The 19,933-nt window shown below is 39.8% G+C and overlaps 1 pseudogene across 1 annotated transcript in view; it reads right to left on the reverse strand.

Annotated features, from left to right (window-relative positions):
- LOC308495219 (elongation factor 1-alpha 1-like) overlaps window positions 1–17,637 on the reverse strand; it is a 110,709-nt pseudogene extending 93,072 nt beyond the window's left edge. Inside the window, exon 1 of the transcript in view lies at window positions 17,491–17,637. The product of the transcript in view is annotated as an elongation factor 1-alpha 1-like (transcript). The remainder of the gene's footprint in view (window positions 1–17,490) is intronic.
- Between the last annotated feature and the right edge of the window lie 2,296 nt (window positions 17,638–19,933).

Here is a 19,933-nt window from a genome sequence, read left to right on the forward strand (position 1 = left end):
GAATGCCAGCTAATTTGGCCAAGGTCACAACAGTAAGCGGCAGAGTTACTACTCATCTTCTGTCTGATTCTGAATTTCAAGCCTTTTCATTACACACACAGCCAGGTGAGAAGGGTGGGTCAAAGGAAGTCAGTGACTGGGGAAAAAAAAGAACAGAAGCAGGATTTTCACTCAGATTCTAGCATGCAGCCCTATGCTTATGGTGCACACCTAAGCCTTTAGTCCCTGGATTATATAAGTGGCTTTTTAGTGAAACTTTGTTTTAATAGGCATTTGCCTTTGTGGGGTATGTGTTAAGCATCCTCTCAATAATTTTCTAATGTTGACACCAAACATTTATTGATAACTTACTATGTGCTAGGCAGCATTCTAATGCTTTATATGCATTACCTCGTTTAATCCTTATAAACACCCTATGAGAGGGTAAAATTGATACTCCAATTTTTACAGATGAGACAATTGAGGCACAAAAGGGTTAAGTAGCTTGCTTGAGGTCACACAGCTGGAAGGGAGGAGACTGAATCAGAATTTGAATCTGAGAATTCAAATACCAGGTGGTTGGAATCTATGACTGCCTAGAGCTAGGCTAGTGTGCCCTTCTGGATGCAAATTGGCCCTTGTCCTCAGGTATTTTGACCCAACATCCATCCATTTCAGATGCAAATTCCTAAAGGACATAATGTGTCTGGTATTCCATGTTATTGTTTTTAAACCTCCTCTGGGTTCTGTATTTAGTGGGTGCTGAGTAAATATCAGGTGACTCACAGATCAATATATTCATTGAATCCTCCAATAGGTTTTCATTTGAGCACGTGATGAAAAATAACAAATAAGATCCTACTTCCCAAATGAAAAATTAGAGATATTCTCTGAGCAAAGGTTTTAGTTTTGAAATTTTTGAATATAAAAAGTATACGGTATAATGATTAAATAACATTTGTTGGTTATTATTCTGATTATCCACTGCTGGGTAACAAACTATCCAAACTTAATAGTGAAAAACAACAAATATTTTATTGGATTCACTAATGACCTTTATTGAATTACATAAAATCTGCACTGTCCGAAAAAACCAGGACCTTGTTGGCTTCTACCGTGTTTCCCCCAAAATAAGACCTACCCCCAAAATAAGCCCCGGTTATGATCATCAGCCAGACGGACTTGTTTAGTACGTTATGACGATGTTCCAGAAGATGATATGACTGTATTTGAATAAATGTAGATTATTGTACATGAAAAAATAAGACATCCCCTGAAAACGCCCTAATGCGTCTTTTGGAGCAAAAATTAATATAAGACCCAGTCTTATTTTCGGGGAAACATGATATAGAGCAATGATGGCATTTGAAAAGTTGATTTGGGCCTGTTAATTGTAATACCTTGATGTCCAACTGATTTTATTCTATATTCATGAGACATCTTGGATCTCCAGGGAATTCCCCAAATTAAGCCCTCCCATTAATGCAGGTAAGTAGCCTCTGCTTTTTCCCTCATGAGAGTAAGGGAACCTTTCAGCTGTCAGTTTCCCCTACTCGGCTTTCTCACCCCTTCCTGGGCAGTACTATAACTTGAGATTTTCTACCTACTTCTTCCCTGTCAAAGCTGAAGAGGAACATTTTGTTTCCTGTGTGAGAAATTCGTAAGCCTTACGTTATTAATTTCTTACTGGCTAGGAGGTTATGATCCAATGGAGGAGATAAATGGGGAGCAGAATAATCGATATCTAAGGTCACAACCTAGGTTGATAACCTTGCGGTGAATGTGGCTCCAGTTATCTAGTAAACAGTTGCGCAGAGTATTTGCATTTGTTATCTAGCAGATTCATCATTTTGTAACCATCAGTCTTTCAGTATGTTTAGTTGTTCTAATCTAGAATCAAGTGGTCCGGAATATTAGAGGGCACTTGGAGTTCATGTGTCGGTTCAATTCATGCATTTTCTAGATGAGGGCACTGGAGCCAGAGGGGTGCCAGGAAGCCTTCTCCAAGATAAAATGGCTAGAAAGAAATGGAGTGCAGAACAGAACCCAGGTCTCTTTACTGCCAGTCTTACTCTTTTCAACATACCACCTGCATTCTTACCACATGTTCCTAGACTTATGTAGTGACACTTAAAAGAGCCCTACCCACAGAGGCACCTGGGATCAGAAGAGCTGACAGACCTCCCTCTTTTTGCTCTTCCCATTCTCCTTTCCTTCACTAGATGAAGGTAGGACTTCGATAGGAAGATTGAATGGATTCTAAGAACTGGAAGGTCTTTTGGCCTTTGGTGGCATTTTTCTGGGGTTTTAACAGAGTGTGTGGAACTTTTTGCATGGAAGCACATTAAGGACAGGGGATTACCCTCTGCTTAGGATGTATCTTCAGTTCCAAAGGACTGAGCATACCAGGACAAAATTCAGAGGATAGGAAGAGTTTGTGTGAGACTCAAAGGTAAAAGGTAAAGATATAGCAACCTCACGTACTCCAAATCTTTCCAAGGTAGTCTTGATTTTTATTTTTGGCTAATTGTTTAGCTATGAGTAAATGGAAGGTTTTCTAAGCAAACTAGGAATATAAGGAAACTTCTGCAACCTGATAAAAAACATCTATGACATATCTACAGCTAAGATCATGCTTAATGGTGAAATACTAAACACTTTCCTCCTAAGATCAGAAACAGGGAAAGGCACCTGCTTTCATCACTTTGATTCAACATTGTTTAAGAGTCCTAGCCAGCAAAAAAAGGCAAGGAAAAAAAAGCATAAAAATTTGAAAGGAAAAATAAAAAGTGTCATTATTTACAGATTAGATGATTGTTTATATAGGAAACAGAAAGGAATCTTTAAAAAATCAAAACTAGTAGAATAAGTGAATTTAGCAAGATTGTATGGTACCAGTCAATATACAACAATAAATTGTACTTCTCCATACTGGCAACAGTCAATTGGAAAATGAACTTAAACAATATCATTACAATAGCCTCATATACCATTATACACCTAGAAATAAATCTAAGCTTATGAATGTTTATAGTACCCCCAATTTAGTATGCTCTACATTTCACCAATTTCATTAATAAAATAGCTGCTCAAACCCAGTGATTTCCTATCTACTCCATGCTTCCAATTGCACTTTTGCTATCAAATGCCTTTAATTAACTACATAATTTGCATCTTTCTTTTACAAAGTGGAATGAAATTATTCAGTAATAATATATATATTATACTTTATATATGTTATATATGATGTATTTTATTAAACATTTAAAACTACATTTTGTCATTTAAAATAATTATTTTAAAATTGTGCCATTTGGGGAAATAGAATTTATTAAATTCTCAAGTAGCCAAAACATGGGCACTATAAACAGTTACTTCTACTAATTTTGATGGCTAAGTTATTCAAGTGAAACTAAAGAATAGATAAATAACATTAAAATGAATTTTATATGTCCCGATATGTATGGAATTAAGAAATAATATATTAGGAAGTTGAGACTAAAAGTAGGGACACTGTAGAAAATTATTTATTTATTTATTTATTTATTTATTTATTTATTTATTTATTTATTTTTAAATTAAAGTTTATTGGGTGGCAATTGTTAGTAAAGTTACATAGCTTTCAGGTGTACAATTCTGTATTACATCATCTATAAATCACATTGTGTGTTCACCACCCAGAGACAGTTCTCTTTCCATCACCATATATTTGATCCCCTTTACCCTCATGTACCACCTCCTTCCCCCCTTCCCCTCTGGGAACCACTAAACTATTGTCTGGAATAAGATACTGTTTTCCTGAAAGGTGATAGTAAGATCTACTTCTCCAAAGCTTGGACAAGCATGATATAGCATGAAGTATACTTTTCCAAAGTCCAGAAAAAATTAAATCTTGTAGAGATCTACCTAAAGTAAAAACTGCATCACTAAATAAAAATGACAGCTTCCTAACTTTGTGTAGATACAAAAAAGATCCAAGTCCAGTTTAGGACCATTTGAGATGACACTTTCAGAAAAATTTAGACTTAGTAAACCTAATCAGACCAGTATGTTGGGAAGCATGCACAGTTTCATGAGTTAAATTTGTGGCTTCCTTTTGGTCTTGAATTCAGAAGCCCTCTCCTCTCCTCACCCGACCCAGAACCTACAAGGACAAAAGGAATTTAGGACAAAATCTGTACATCTATAATAGGGAAGGGAGGACTTTTCCACTCTCCAGAGCTACCAGTATAAAATCATGCAACACCTATAGGTTTGACCTGATTATAGCAATGTCTTCTAACCGAGATTTCTTTTGGAATACACTCAGAATTTTAAGAGGAAATGGATATTAAGAGTCTGTTTAAATCACTGACAGCAGTATTACAGTTATGTAAGAGAATGTCCTTCTTTTTGGAAATACACTCTGAAGATTTTAAGAGTAAAGCGACATGGGATCATCAGTTTACTCTAAAACGGTGCAGAAAACACACATATGCACACACACACGCTCACACATAGACATGATGATAAAGCAAATGGAGCAAAATGTAAACTATTAGTGAATCTAGGTAAAGGGTATATGAGAGATCCGTGAGTTTGAAATTACATCAAATAAAAAATTTCCAAAAAATACGTGTTTAAATCATATACCTTTTATAATCACTGATACAAGGTACCTGTAAAAATCACGTTTTAGTGGTTTCTCACCTGAACTGGAACTCTATAAATGAGTTTTCAAATGATTTTTCTAATATGGAGCCACCCCCTATTATGTCTTCACACACAAAAAAAATTATACCCACTGTAGCACCAAGCAAACTTCATCTCTTTAATTAAGCAAATTGACAGGAGTTGCCTGTCAATATGGCCAAATGTCCCCAGGAAAAATGATTGCTTCCTTAAGATAGAAAAGAATGAGAAGAATGGATGAAGAAGAGCATTCTTGTTTATATGTGTTTTTAAGGGATGAATCTTTAATTTTATAAATATCTGAAAGGTGATAAGGTAGAAGAGGGAGGTCTAAGAAGGGTCATGGTAAAGAGTGGAAGATGAGAACATATGGAAATAATAATAATAAAATCATCATCATTGCTGGAGCCAGCCCTGAGTCTTAGGTTCTGGATTGAAGAGTAAAAACTGTTTCTCCCCCTTTGGTGTAGCAAATGAAGGAACTGGCACTCAAAATATTTTTTTGTTACATATAAATGGAAAAAAAAAAAAGAAAGAAACCCAAAAACCGGGTGAAAGAAGGAATATGCCTGTCTAAACCTAGTGAGAAAATAAGCCCAAAGACTGCTACATTGTTTTAAAAAAAAAAAAAAAAAAGTAGAGGAAAATTACCTATAATTTGTTTGAATTGGAATCTTAAATTTGGTGCAGCTTAATTTCTTTCTTTGATGAAATGTGTTTATTCTTGGCGGTATTTTCTTTAAAAATGCAATCATTTATCAAATTACAGTTCCACAGAGTGAAAAAGAACACTGGAAACTGTATGGTTTTGTGTGACCTAGCCTCAAATGTCATATGTCAGCATTTCCACACTATATTGGTCAAAGCAGTCCCAAAGGGAACCCAGATTCAAGGGTAAAGGGCATACGCCCTACCTTTTAAAGGGAGGTCTATCAAAGAATTAGTGACATTTTATTTTACAATTACCACTCTGCATGATTAACACTTGTGCCTCAGTGCTTCCTTTGGGCCTGCTGTATCTGCAGTCTTCGCCCATTTGGATTTCTACAAAAGCCAGTTCATTGACATTTCCCATAGACATTCCTCAGTCAGCCATTGTGTTAGTTTTGAACTAAATAGTGACTTAAAACAATACAAATTTATTATCTTACAATTCAGGAGGTCAGAAGCCCAAAATGTGTCTTTGAGAGGCATCCATTGACAGGCAGAGCTGCTTTCCTTTTGGAATCTCCAGAGGAGAATATATTTCCTTGTGTTTCTAGTGGTCAGCTATATTCCTTGTTTTGTCACCCCTTCCTCCAGCTTCAAAGTCAAAAGTGTTTCACGTTCAAAGCTCTCTCTCCTTCTCTCTCTCTCTCTCTCTCTCTCTCTCTCTCTCTCTCTCTCTCTCTCTCTCTCCCCCCTCACCTCCTCCCCCCCTATGCTTCATACCTGGATAATCCAGGATAATCTCCCCATATCAAGAGCCTTAATTTATCTGCACCTAAAAAAGTCCCTTTTGCCATGTAAAGTAATGCATTCACAGGTTCTGGAGATTAGAATGTGCATGTCTTCAGGGGGTCATTATTCTGTCTACCACAGCCAGGTTGCAGGAAGCCTTCAATCACTTGCCTTTACAACCCTGTAGTTACTATGTACTGCCTTATAATGTCGATCTTATGATTTGTTGGCTAAAGAAAAACTCTTAAGGAAACAAACTGCAATATTTCTTTCATTTAGCTCCTGAAATTGTTAATAGTTGGATGGCCATCCGCTTAATCTGGCCTTTAGAGTAGCTTGGTACAACTGCTAATCGTCAGGCTTTTGTGAAAGATTCCTGATCTGGTTGTCTTAATTCTTCACAGCAAAATTCTTTAACAATTATCCTTTCTAGACTTTAGCCCAGTGCCTGTCACAGAGTAAATTTTCAAATAATGTGTGTTGAATGAATTGATGAAAATATTCTCTATCAGGTGGTGCCTTTAAGTTGCAAATAATAATAATCCATAAAATGTTTTCTTGAGAGAATGTTTACTTTCTGAGTACAATCATTTGGTTAATGAAGTTGTTGAACTGTGTTTGTTACACTGGCAAGTGTTAAAATAAAAGATTTCTAGACAACTGGCAGCAATCTAACCTTCTGAATTAAGACTTTTTACACTCCTGTATCACAAGTGATGAAACTCACCACATATAAAAGGACTTTCCCCAATAGTGTGTTTATTAAAATATGTAAATATCTCAGCTAGTTACAGTAGAGTTCTGATGTTTACCTTCAATTTCTCCTCCCTAAACCCTTTGGCCAGTCTGGTTAAAGTAAATGCCCCTATTCTGATTTTGTCTGTATCTTCATCTTCTTTCCACTGATTGCAGTGGCCAATTCCTGTCTCCACCCGTGCTGAGCCATGTTGCACTACTCACTCTTTCATATTAGGACTGATAGGTGAACTGCAGGGGAATTTTTGTTTTCTATCTGCCAGTGCTCAGAGTTAAAGATTTACATCACAATGTCTATATTACTGATGGTTCTATAGCTATTTCCACTTGCGAATGGAGAGATATATGCAAAAATGGGAACTTCTGGAGGATAGCTCCACATTAATTTTCCCTTTGGAAAAATTATATCCATACCCTGCCAGCATAGAAGGATTTCATACATCAACCTCATGTTTAGCAGAAATAACGAAAATAACGTTTAGGCTGAGTTCTTTCTGGTAAATGACCGTCTCAAAGCTAAGAATCCTCATAACTTATGCACATGCCCCATGTCAAAGTCACTGTCTTATGTTTGTGTATGAGTGGCTCTAAAAGCTACTTTTCCTTGAACACTAGATTTCTAAATGGTCAGGCAACTGGCCATGCCCAGTGGGGTTCCACAGGGCTGAAGCAACTGTGGGAAGTTTCTCATTGGAAACTTCAGGAGATGCAAAAATGGGAGTCTTTAACAGAGAGCCAAGAACCTACTAGAAAGCTAATGTCTAGCTGGAAACTGGAAAAATCCAAAGGGTGTCCCAACTGTCAGAGCTAGAAGGAGGTATAAGTGTAAAGTCAGGAACGTAAGAAACACAGACACAAGAAGAAATAGAAATGGGTGGAAAATAGTAAATGGAGAGTGTTCTGGAGCAAAGACTTAGAACAGGAGCTACATGTCCATAGTTTTCTTTTACATGCTGTTAGGTGCCGTGCATGGAGTGGAGTCTGAGGAGTTGTTCAATATTCAGGTTACACCCTATTTGTCCTTCCATATCCATTCTCCAGCTTTGTCTGCCCTGATTTGAACCCCTTTAGATTGCATCATGCAAGTTCCCTTACTCTCTGGCTTCCAGTGTGGCCAATGGAAGACATCAGAAATAGATCTGGGAGCAGGAGGAGAGAGATATCAAAGTATTTATTTTTCCTGACTCCCACCCTGCCAAGTTGCAGATTGGCAGTGGCTAAGTTCCACTGGAGTCCTTGGCTCCTCCTGCCTAGTGGCTCTTTCTAACAGCTACAGGTGCCACTGGGTTCCTACAATTTATCTCTCCCACTTATCCCCTCAGGCCTAAGGATAACAGTAGCTTCCCATCCTTACTAGCTCCAAAGTGCATCACCATCCATTGCTAGTTCTCATTTCCCTGCCTTCACCTTTGGAAATATTCCCTTTATTAAATTTTCTTCAGAATTCCATTTGGGTGTGCCTTCTGTTTCCTGTTGCTAAAACCCCAACTGATAGTCAGTGAAATGTATATGTACTAAAGTTGGCAAAATTTCTAAACATTTCTGAATGGTGTTGCTATCTGTTATGTAAGCATGTCTTCTGTGCTGTATGTCACCCTTTTTGTGAGTTGTGATTCAGGAAGAAAATGCTTTGGTCGATCCTGCTTTATAGTGGCCCATTATGGTCTGCCAAGATGAGTAGACTGAGCACACCAGGAAGGAATTGCTATAGGAATTGCTATAGGAATTGCTATATATAGGAAGGAATTGGTAAATGTAATGGGAAAATGGAAGAATTACCCAAGTTCACTTGGGGTTTTCAGGAAAATTCTCTATTGGCAACACGAAGAAGAAATCTGCTAGATTGATGATTGATTATCTTCCCTTGACTTTGTAAAGACAGAGATCTCCTTTTTCTCCTATGCAGACATCTAAACAAAGACCTACCTTGCTTAGTAGTTTTGTTATACTCATATCTTTATCATATTAGCCTTTTCTGAATCAAGCCCACCTTGGGTCATGTTCCCCACAGCAGAGACTGAGATGAGGATTCAGGTAGAAGCTATTTGTGAAGGAAGTGCTCCCATGAGAAACCAGTAAGGGAGTGGGCAGGGAAGACAAGGAAGGAGAAGAAGCCAAGGGTATGAGTTCAGATGATATCCCAGCCTCAACCTAATCCCATGGGCAGCATAGAAGTATACATTGCATCTCACAGTTTGTTTCCCTTGTAACAAGGGATGAGGAAGCTTTCACATTTCTGTACAGTTATTGCTTATGGACTGCCCAGGGTATAGGAGGTGTAGTGGGGAGGAACATAAGCCTCCCAGGCTCCTAGCAGGTCCAGCAAAATGAATCCAGTATCCCAAGGGTAGGTCTCTGAAGACAGTCGCAAGTGTAAGCAGTTAGGAACAAAGCATGCAGAAGCTATAGGACGAATGTATAGAACCCATAAAGGAGAGCATAGGGCACCAGCAGCATCTGTTGCAGAGCTCTTCTAGAGGCACATCTGTAACTGACTAACACACAGTTAAGCAAAATCCTAGGGAAAAAACAATCAAGCACAACTTTCTTCATATGCATGGTTTTAGGTTCTGGAGGCATTAGAAGAGATTATGAGTAATGCCTTGTATCTGGGGTGACCAACAGTACTCCAGGATGCTAGATTTTCAGTGCTAAATCAAGACGATCCTGTATAACCTAGGATGGTTGGTCAAACTACCTGTATGTGAAATACCACTCAATGAAGAACTCTCAGGTTGCCTCATGGAAGATCCAACTCAAGCAGAGCGAGGTTTGTATGGAGGAAGGTTGCAAACCTCCCCTGATGTAGCACTTGGTGGTTTCCAGAGCTGTACTGAGAGCAGGAGTCTAGAAATTTAAAAAGAAATTGAATCTCAACACAGGTATGGGGACTGCAGAAGAGGATGGGGAAGGGCTTCCACTTAAGACCTTGGTTCTCCGGGATAGGAGAGGGTGCAACATTCTCCAGATAACCTCACATTAGTGGGACTAGATTAGGATCTGGGACTCTCCCGAACCTTTCCTGGAAGATTTTCTCCAAGGAAAAATGTCCAGAATAGGGCATTTGTGCTCCTTATTCTCCAGGGAGGAAGGAAGGGAATAGATGTATGATATGAGTTTGAATTTTTTTTAAGTGTCACTCTGAATTCTATTGATGTGATAATAAATTTCCATTTAGCAATATTCTTGCTTTGCCTCGTTTCAAGTCTAATGTGAATGATGAGTAATAATACTTCAAATTATATCAATTTTCTATATGAGAAAATATGCCATTTTCATGACATTTTTGTTTTTTAAAAAGGGAATCAAAAGGTGATTCATGACTACAGCTTTTAACTTATGTATGGGTTGAAAATTTTTCTGAGGAATGTTGTCATGATCATTTTACCTTGGATAAGTTGAAAATGTTTCAGAGTGAGGATTTTGAGTTATTTAATTAGAGATAAGTTTGTATGCAGGTGTCAATTGTAAGAATCTTTTGAATTTAATGATTCCTGGAGCTAGAATGAGGGTTCCTAATCCTAACTGCAGATGAAAAATATTTAGGGAGCTTTAAAATAAGGCCCTTGCCTGGACCTCATTAAAGACCAAGGAAATCTGAATTTCTGGGAATGGAGTCTGGGCAGGTGGGCTTCATGGGCCCACAACTTGTGCAGTTTTATGGGATCCTGCACTTACAAGGGTTTAAGGCTCTGCAGTCTTGAAATTCTTAGTACTTTTGAACAAGAGGCCACACAAATTACGTAGCAGGCCCTGGTTCCAAGCATCAGTATTTTTTTAAAGCTTCCTAGGTGATTTCAGTGTAAGAAGCACTGAATAAAGTCCACTAGGGAAAACTTGGATTAGCTTGCCAGTAAATAGTGGACTCTCTTTGTTGATGAAAGAAACTGGAGCCAAAGCCTTTCAAAAAGACTGGCAGTTGTCCTGCCACAGGGCTGCTGTGCTGGGCCTTTCCAGAGAATGCTGACCCCACCCATTTGACCTGTGTCAGTGGAGACTTGCAAGTGTCCAAAGCAGTGTGAATCTTGAGGGAACCACCACATCTCCTATGTCTAGCCCTGGGACGCAGAGTTAGACAAACAGGGATGGGCACTGCCTGTTTCCTGGTCCACTGCTCTTCGAATAAACAGGCGGAGAGTTTGGTTTACTTTGTGCTTTTTGTGTAGGTGAAGTAGAGAGAGCAACCATTAGGTTTTACTTTGAGCAAGGTACCGAAACCATGTGAGACACATTGGGAGTCATGAACTAGTAGAAGTTGCTGAGCCCTAGACACCAAAAGGAGTGACGTGACACTTGCAGGACAGAAACTAAAGAGAAAAGTAGGCAGAAAACCCAAAGTCCTCAGTGTCTTTTTTTATTGCCTTCACTAAGGGGGCTTTGGCTGAATCTTGTGTTCTTTGAGTCAGAGACTTCCTTCCCCATCTCTGTTGTTTGAACACTTGAACTATTGCAAAGAAACTAGGGGAAGACCAAATTATGCAAAAGAAAGGTCTTGGATGGACACGTCCTACGATTCAAAAATTATCACGTATATCTATGTTGTGGAAGAAGAGAAAGAGAACATGAAGTGTTCACCATGAATGTTCTTGTTTATATTGTACACTCTTTCATTACTATCAAGTCTTTGCTTCAATAAAATAAAATTAGTCAAAAATGAACTGGTTTTCCTATCAACATATAGGTGAATACTGGGAACATTTTTCAATTCTATTCATTGAAATATATGAAGTTATAATGTCTGTATCAATCACTCTTTCGACAATTATCAAGCATTATGAAATACCAGACACTGCTCTAGGTGCTGGGGCCAGAGCAATAAACACAACAGACAAAATCCCTACTCTCAGGGAATGTATATTCTAGTGGGGAGAAATGGACGTTAAAAATCAATGAGTGAGCTATAAAGGATGTTTGATGGGAACAGATGCTACAGAGAAATACAAAGCAGAAAATGAGCTGCTGCAGGTTGGAGGTCAGTGGAGATTGGGGGTTCAAGGAATATCTAAACAATCACTTTGGCCTTGGGCACTGGGGAAGTTTTGTCCTCACTCCTGGCTGGGATTACTTACCACGACCCTAGGGGGGAAGAGAAGGTTTGGTGCCCTGGGACCCAACTGCTGTGTGGCATTTCCAGAGATGAAGTCAGTCACCCTATTTATACCATCAAGTAGGCTTAGTGGTTGATGGAGTTCACATGCATTGTAAAGAAAAGTGACACTTTACTGAGGATATTGTAACAAAAATACCATGAGTCGACCACTAATATTTTCGATTGTTGACTTTTATTCATGGGTCCATTGTTTAAAAAATCTAAAATAAAATTTATTTTCATTCTATTGTAACACCATGTTTCCTGGAAAATAAGACCTAACTGGAAAATAAGCCCTAGCCCTAGTTTTCAGGATGACATTTCCTGAACATAAGCCCTAATGCGTCCTTTGGAGCAAAAATTAATATAAGACCTGGTCTTATTTTCAGGGAAACATGGTATTTTTCTTCAATTTGTGGGTTATAGTTGAATTACTCCTGCACATTTCCATGAGGGAATAAATCCAGTGAGGCCTCAAGCAGTTCCTGAGTGTTTCAAACATTTTCAAAATTTTTAGAGCCTAGGTTCGAGATCCAACAGTAGACACAATGAGAATTATTTCAGCTTTCCTTTCTTCAGAGAATTGGCACTTTCCTTTTTATTTCTCCTGGCACTTCTGACTAAAGAACCACTCTATTTACCCGTCAAGTGGTTTAGAATTCACTCAAAAGTATTTGGTTCTCTTTTATGGATAATATACAAAGGGAGAGGATTACTGATATTGATTGTGGGTTTATATTGAGGTATGTCCCAGGCATTCATTTCAAAACGAGTTCCTCACTAGCAGTGGCAGCTCTAGCATTTCTATTAAGGAAGGAGAGAGGGGCTGCATCTAATTGGAATTTGGAGGTGATGCAGGCATAGGAAACCATTCTGGGTCTTGCTTGAAGTTGCATTTGAACATCAAAGATATTATTTTTATTCAATTTATTGCAGGGGGATGGCTGGAGAGGAGTGAGAGCTGGTGGAGGTTATCGGAGAGGGTAAAAGCCCCCACCCCTTTTCCTCATCACCTCTAGGGTCACAGATGCTTACTGGACTGGTAGGAGTAAAGAGAGTAAAGCTCCCAGCTGACCTTTCACTCCTATGTTACAGTCCCAGGTCACAATCAGAGTCAGGTCTAGGATTGCTTCTAAATAGAGCTCTGAGATTAAGTTGGTTTGGGGCTCTCCTTTTCTTCCTCTTCTCTGCCTCTCCTCTACCCAGTCCTTCATCTAGTTCCTGCTAATCTGTTTCTCAGTTCAACTTGGCAAATATTTATGGAGGATACTCTGTGAGCTCAGCATTCTACTAGCAATGGAGGGATATATAAGGATGAGCTGATAAATGTGCAAGATGTGAATTGACATGAGTTCAGGCTGGGAAGTCTTCCAGGCTCATTTACATTTTAATTTGTGACTACTGAAGACCAAAAGCTTTAATACAAAGGGAGGAAGCTATTATAACCCAACAACTGGAGGTAGAATTGAATCAGTTGAGCATGTTAGGTGTTGGGGGTACATCCTGCACCTTTTAAAGTCCTGCACCACCTAGGTATCACATAATCTCAAAAAACAAAAATACAAAATCTCCAAGATTCTTTGAACATGTTCAGCTTCTGTGACTCTGTGATTCCCAGTTGTAGCTGAGTTTCACATTGGAGGAGCCATTACATTAGGTACATTCTCAGGATTCCTTCCAATTCCAGGATGATTCTACCCTGCTGTTGTCCTTTATGTACAGAGATGACTCTGCCCATCATTCTTAAACATTCTACACTTGTAAGGGCCTGTCTCACTCCAATATGACTTCCTCTTCATTACATTGGTAAGGACTCTGATTCCAAATAAAGTCACATTCACAGTTACCGTGGGTTAGGACTTCAACATATCTTTTTGGGGAACACAATTCCACCCACAATATCTGGTAACCAACAATGTTTGTCTATGTTTAGGAATAAGGCTTTGATTGGCAGCCATGGAACAGACCAAAACAAAATGGTCCACAGGAGAGGAAACCATGATCTGACTAACCTGATGTGCTTATTAGTTGTGCTAACCAGTCCTACATGTATTCACCCAATCACATTGGCTTTAGTCCTTTCTTCCTTCGTTCGTTCGTTCGTTCGTTCGTTCGTTCGTTCGTTCGTTCCTTCCTTCCTTCCTTCCTTCCTTCCTTCCTTCCTTCCTTCCTTTCTTTTTTTCATCATGGAATAACATGGTTAAATATTTGGGGCTGGGAAATTTATGGGAAGATCTGGATGAGAAAAAAGGTACTTTCCTGTGTGTAAGGTAAATATTGAGGTATTCATCAGTTTATCACACACCCAAAAACCTAAAAGAGAGCTTACTGAACAATCTATTACAAGTATTCAGGTTTATATTTAGCTTTGAATTATAGTTGAGCATGTTACATATACACCCACATACACATGCATATTTTTAAGTAATTTAGCTTAGTGCATCAACATTTCAATCTGAGCATTATATCGGTAGTATTGTCTATTTCCATTGTCTTGTGAGATAAACTGGTGGCATATTTCCCTAGCACAAGGAAACCAATTACAGCAATTGGCATCCTGTAAATTTGAATAAATGATGTAGCTCACTAATCCCAATCAACCAAAATAAAGAAACTTAGTTCATGCTTTTCTTACAGCTAGAAGAGGAAACTCTGGCAAAAGTGCTGTCCCCTCATCTCCCCTTCCCCCATAAATCATCTCCAGGCCTGCAATTTTCAGTTTTCATAGGAAAGAAAGGAGAGAAGACTATGCATTCTGTTCAGGCTCACTGTGAGTTATAACACAGCAAAAGAGTAAATGAATAAAAAATTCTTAAAATAATTATCAGGAGAAAATTTCTCAAGAAGGTTAAGCTAATGCATTATAAAACTCTTTGTGCTGGGGTGAGGATCAGGATGGGAGATGCCGGACATAATTAAGCAGTTACAACAAACTCTTGTTTTGTTTTAGCCTCACTGTTTTGAATTTGGACTTATCATTAGCATTCCCCTTTTCACCGGTCTACATCGGATGTTCACATCTGTCGTTATCAATGTCAGACATTAAAAAAAACAAACTTGAAAACAAATGGTGGTGACAAAATTCCTTGGAGACAGCAGGAGTGTCTCCACTTTCTTATTTAAAAATCAGTGAAAAATTGTCAATAGCACAGAAACTAAAAGGGAAATGTGAAATCTAACAGTGTTTGGTCAATGGAGCAAGGGATTGTAGTGGTGAAAGAAAATACAGATAAAGTTATTTGCACTGTGCTTTTTATATATCTGGTAGCATAATTCAGGCTTAGAAAGGATCTCAATTGTGATTTTGTTGGCTTAGTTTTGACCTGAACAAAACGGATTTGCTGGTTTTGTTTCTTTTTATTCAAATGGAACACACTCTCCTGGTTTTGAGAAATTTGATCGTTATCTCTTAGTTAGAACCATGCCTGATGAAGTACTCTTTCCAATTTTGAATGTTTAATTATGCTGGATTCTTACCAAAGACCTCAAGGGAGACTTAACTTGAAGGACAAAGATGATTGTCAAGTGAGCTGTAGATTAGGGTCTGATTCTTTGGTGGAAGTTCAATGAAAATAGTTTAGGCAAAGATAGATTCAACAAAGCACACCAAAAGAAATAAAATACTATTATGGGAAATAATCAAAGCAAAGCAAACATACAGGAACTTATTAAAGAAGCAGCCAATGAGCAATTCATAACCAATATCTGATATATAACTTAAGACTCAAAGGTCACTTAATATCAACTCTATTGCAACACACATGTGCTGAAAGAATCTGGCTGGCAATTATTCTTGAGTTTGACTTGGCTGTTTTTATTTCATAGATGTGTTTCACCAGAGGCACAAAATATATGGAAGAATAAAATTGGATTTATCAGAAGCATTTACTTGGATTAATTAGATAATAAAAACATTTTCAAATTGCTAATTTACTAAGCAAAGTCTCTAGAATGCAGAATTATTTTACTTTTATTACAATGATCAAAAGAGATAAACTGCAGGCACAGACACAAAACCAAAGCAGAGAGAAGAGAGGCAGCAGTTATTCTTTGCATAATTACTGGTATTTGTCATTCTTGCCTTGAAAAGGGGATCATCAGTTTTTCTAAAGACTTTTCTTTGCTTCATAGCCTCTTTTTTCTCAGAATGTTGTTTATCATCCACATTGTCCCATTTACCCAGCAACAAATACACTACGAATATACTTTTCATTAGCCACTTTAATGAATTTAATTTTGGTTCAGAAGTTAATTAAAAAGTGTACATTTCATTCTTATAAGGATTAAACTAAAAAAAACAAACACTTGGTTCTCAAGTGTTAGGTTAAATTACTGAAAACATAGTTGAAAATCAGGGTTAATCATTATGAAATTTAGTATCATGAGCCTGGAGTTGATTGTGATAACAATTATAATTAATTTTCCTATCCTTTTAAGAAAACAAAGTCTCGAAAATTATGGCACCTATAGCTTTATTTATATTTAAGGAGAAAATTTTGAAGAAAACAAATATAAGAGGAAACAAAGGAAGTTTGCCTCAAAGAGAAAAACACTAAAGAAAAAGCTGCTAGTACGTCAGATATTCTATCACTAGAAAATGAATGAGAATTTTATTATTTCTTGGATTTTAAAAAATCTGTCCTTTGCCAAATATAAGTATGTTGCCAATCTGGAAGAAACAGGATCCATTTTTCTATATAACCACATTTAATAATTTCCATGAAACTGACATTTTATTAGTACGGCCAAAAGCCAAATTAAAACGTATAGGTTCTAGCCCTAAATCCTGAGACCGTTTTGTTAAGAAAGACCTGAAGGACACTTTAAAACAAACCCAATTAGTATAATTACAGAGGGTTTAAATAACATGCACACTGTATTTACTTCTGTAAAACACAGCTGTTTTGTTATATTTTGCTATTTCTTAAAATTAGAAATGTGGCCATATATAAAGTAACTTTTAAAGAGTGAATCTGTTGTCTTCTGCATCAAAATTTTTAAAGCCCTTACAACTGGGAAATCCTATATTCATGACTCTGAATATTGCTGCAGTTGTATCAAGAAAAGCAGCACATCCAGGTATTTAATATAACAGAAACAAGGCACAGGCAGCAACTTGTATCCTCTGGCAGTTGACATGCTAATTTCTTCGCCTCCGCTCTCAGGCTCACTCCACCCCACTTCACCAACCCCCCCCCGCCCCCAGACACGAGGAACCCTCGGGGCTCTGGAAGGTGCCTTGCTGGGAGTGAAGAGACGCCGGAAGAGCGAGGGCAGAGCACGCGGTGCCTACACCCTTGGCCTCGAGGTGAGTGCTGGCGGCCGCGGCTGGCTGGGGGCGAGAGGAGACGGTGAACGAGCGCAGGGTAGAGGTGGACCACCCCCCTCTATGCGGGAGTTGGATCTGCTGCCTGAGGCGTGGGGCCCGCAGCCCCTGATGGGCCCCGGCAAGGATGGGCGGGCAGGGGGCGGAGCGCCGGGCGGCGGGAAAGGGGCGGGGAGGACAGCTCAGGCTCATATGGTGGCAGAACCTGCCGGCGAGGTGGGAGACTCACCGCGAGGAGGAAGGGGAGCGAAGACCGTGGCTGCGGGGTACTGAAGAGACGCTTGGAATCCAGAGGTCAGGCCGCTTTCATCTCCTTCTGCAGCGGTGTTGGGGGAGGCGGCGGGCGCACCGGCCGCAACCACGACCCTGAGCGCAGGTGGGCACTCCCGGGATTGGCGTCCTGCCCCATCCCGGGCCGCTGCGTGCCGGATGCCCTCTCTTCCATGCCACTGAGCTCGGGGACGAGGGCTGGGCAGGTCTGGGAGCAGGAGGAAGGTGCATAGCTCCTTGGTGTGCACGCTTGTGCGCGCGCGCTGTGCTAGGTGGGGAAGAGGTGCGGAAAAGCTTCCTATCGGGATTTTCTCCCTCTGGTCTCACTGTCCCCACCCTGACCTTCTGACTAGTTGACCACCGGAGCAGCTTTGGAGGACTGCGACCCCTTCCCCCTGCCCACAATCTCGATGGTGGGTGTAGTTCGCCCGGCTCTTCACACAATCCACACCCAGCAACCATCAGGACGCCCCGTCCTCTGGGCCGGTGGGACTGTAGGAGCCTTGGGAGAAAAGATAGTGGTGGCGGGACCAGCCGGAGCGTATACTAGGAAGGCAGGAGTTTCTAGAGTATTGTTTGACCCGGCCGGTGCCTGATCCCGCGCGCTCCCTCGCGCTTTCAGGGCCGGAGTGTGTGTGGGTGGGGGTGGGGGTGGGGTGGGCAGTGGAATAGGTTTGCTGAACTTATCTCCGAAGGCTGACTACACATGCACTTGGCTCCTTGTGCACATTTGGACAAGGGTTTAATGGAGACATGTGGGAGCAGGATTGGTTGCTGGTTAGCCTCCCAAAAAGCCTCGTGAGATGACCCAGCGCATGTTCCTGGTTGGGAAGGAACGTAGAGTGTGAGTGTGTGTGATTGTCCGTCCTAGGTAGAAGGAGAGTGGCTCAAGGAGACGTGATTTTCTTGGATTTCCTGCAATTCTTTTAAACCAAAATCAGTCTTTCGGGACTTAAATTACCGGTAAGTGAGGACCGATCTGTGGTGGGGATATAAAGGCTCCCAGGTTTGCGGGGTATCGGCTTGGAGGATTTGCTCCCTGGGTGGCTTCTGGACCTATCTCACCTAGGGGTTGGGGGTGCGGTGGGAGTTGGGGTCGTGAATGTGTGTTTGGTTTAAGGTGCTGGAGCTGGGGTACTTTTCCTGGATAGACTGGAACTCGGGAGGTAAAAAGCTGTGCAGCGCAGTCTGTTATTCTAAATTAACTCTAGAATCTGTCTTTCAATGCTTCTGTCCTCTCTTCTCCTTCTCACACACCCTCGTGTGATCTACCTGTCTTTCTCTGTCTCTTCCGCACACCACACACCCACACACACCCACACACCCACACACACCCCTGGTGTGGCCTACTTGTCTTTCAGATCTCAGTCTCTCTTTTTCAAATCTCTCTCTCTCTCTCTCTCTCTCTCTCTCTCTCTCTCTCTCTCTCTCTCTCTCTCTCATACACACACACACACACACACACACACACACACACACACCCGGTTGGGGCTATTATTCTAAATTAACTCCAGATCTCAGTCTCTGTCAAATCTCAATATCTCTCTTGTTCTCTCTCTCCCTCCAGATCTCTTTGTCTCTCTCTGTCTCTGTGGCTCTTGCGTGCATACACACACACACACAAACACAACCTCTTATCTCATGTCTTCTTTGACTCACTGGTAATTGATTGCGGATCATTATTCATTTCTGTTCTGATAGATTTTTATTAATCTGACTTTTAAGAAAAAGATCTCTTATTGAAATCTGGAGTATGAGAAAGACCTTTGAGCACTCCTCATTCACATTCAAATTAGGAATAGGCCAGTATGATGAAAATACTCCACCTAACTGTTGTTTATATTGGACAAAGCTCTAGTTCTTGTTAGAATTAATGTTATAAATTGATATTTTACAACCATGTGACAAAGTAACTTTTGCCTGGATCTCTCCCTTTCTCTTTGTGGTAATTTAGAGAATTCTTGATTGCTCAATCCACAGTGTCAAGTTATCTTCTAATTTTATTAAACAGGTCTTGAAATGATTGAAGGTTGGCATGCGGATGGGTTCGGTGACTCCATCTAGAAGTGATCAGAGTGTTGATCTGAGACTTATGTATATGTTTATTTTTAAGTAATTATCAAACCATTGGGGGAGGAGGAGTTCCTTACAAATTAACCACACAGGAGAAAAAATACATTTTTTGGAGCAAATATTTTACCACTTTCCCCCCAATTGTCCCTGTTAGATGCCTAGAAAAGATTCCGTATGATTGAATAATACATGGTTTATTTCCCTTTTATGTCTACAGGTGGCAGTGTAGAAGCCAAAACGGACAATTCTAGAAGTAGTTTCTGAAAAATAAAAGTGAATATACATGAGTAAACAAGCACAGGAATCTAAAAAACCACAGGTATGTAAAA

Source organism: Rhinolophus hipposideros (genome assembly GCF_964194185.1).
Source record: "Rhinolophus hipposideros genome assembly, chromosome: X".
NCBI lineage: Eukaryota > Metazoa > Chordata > Mammalia > Chiroptera > Rhinolophidae > Rhinolophus > Rhinolophus hipposideros.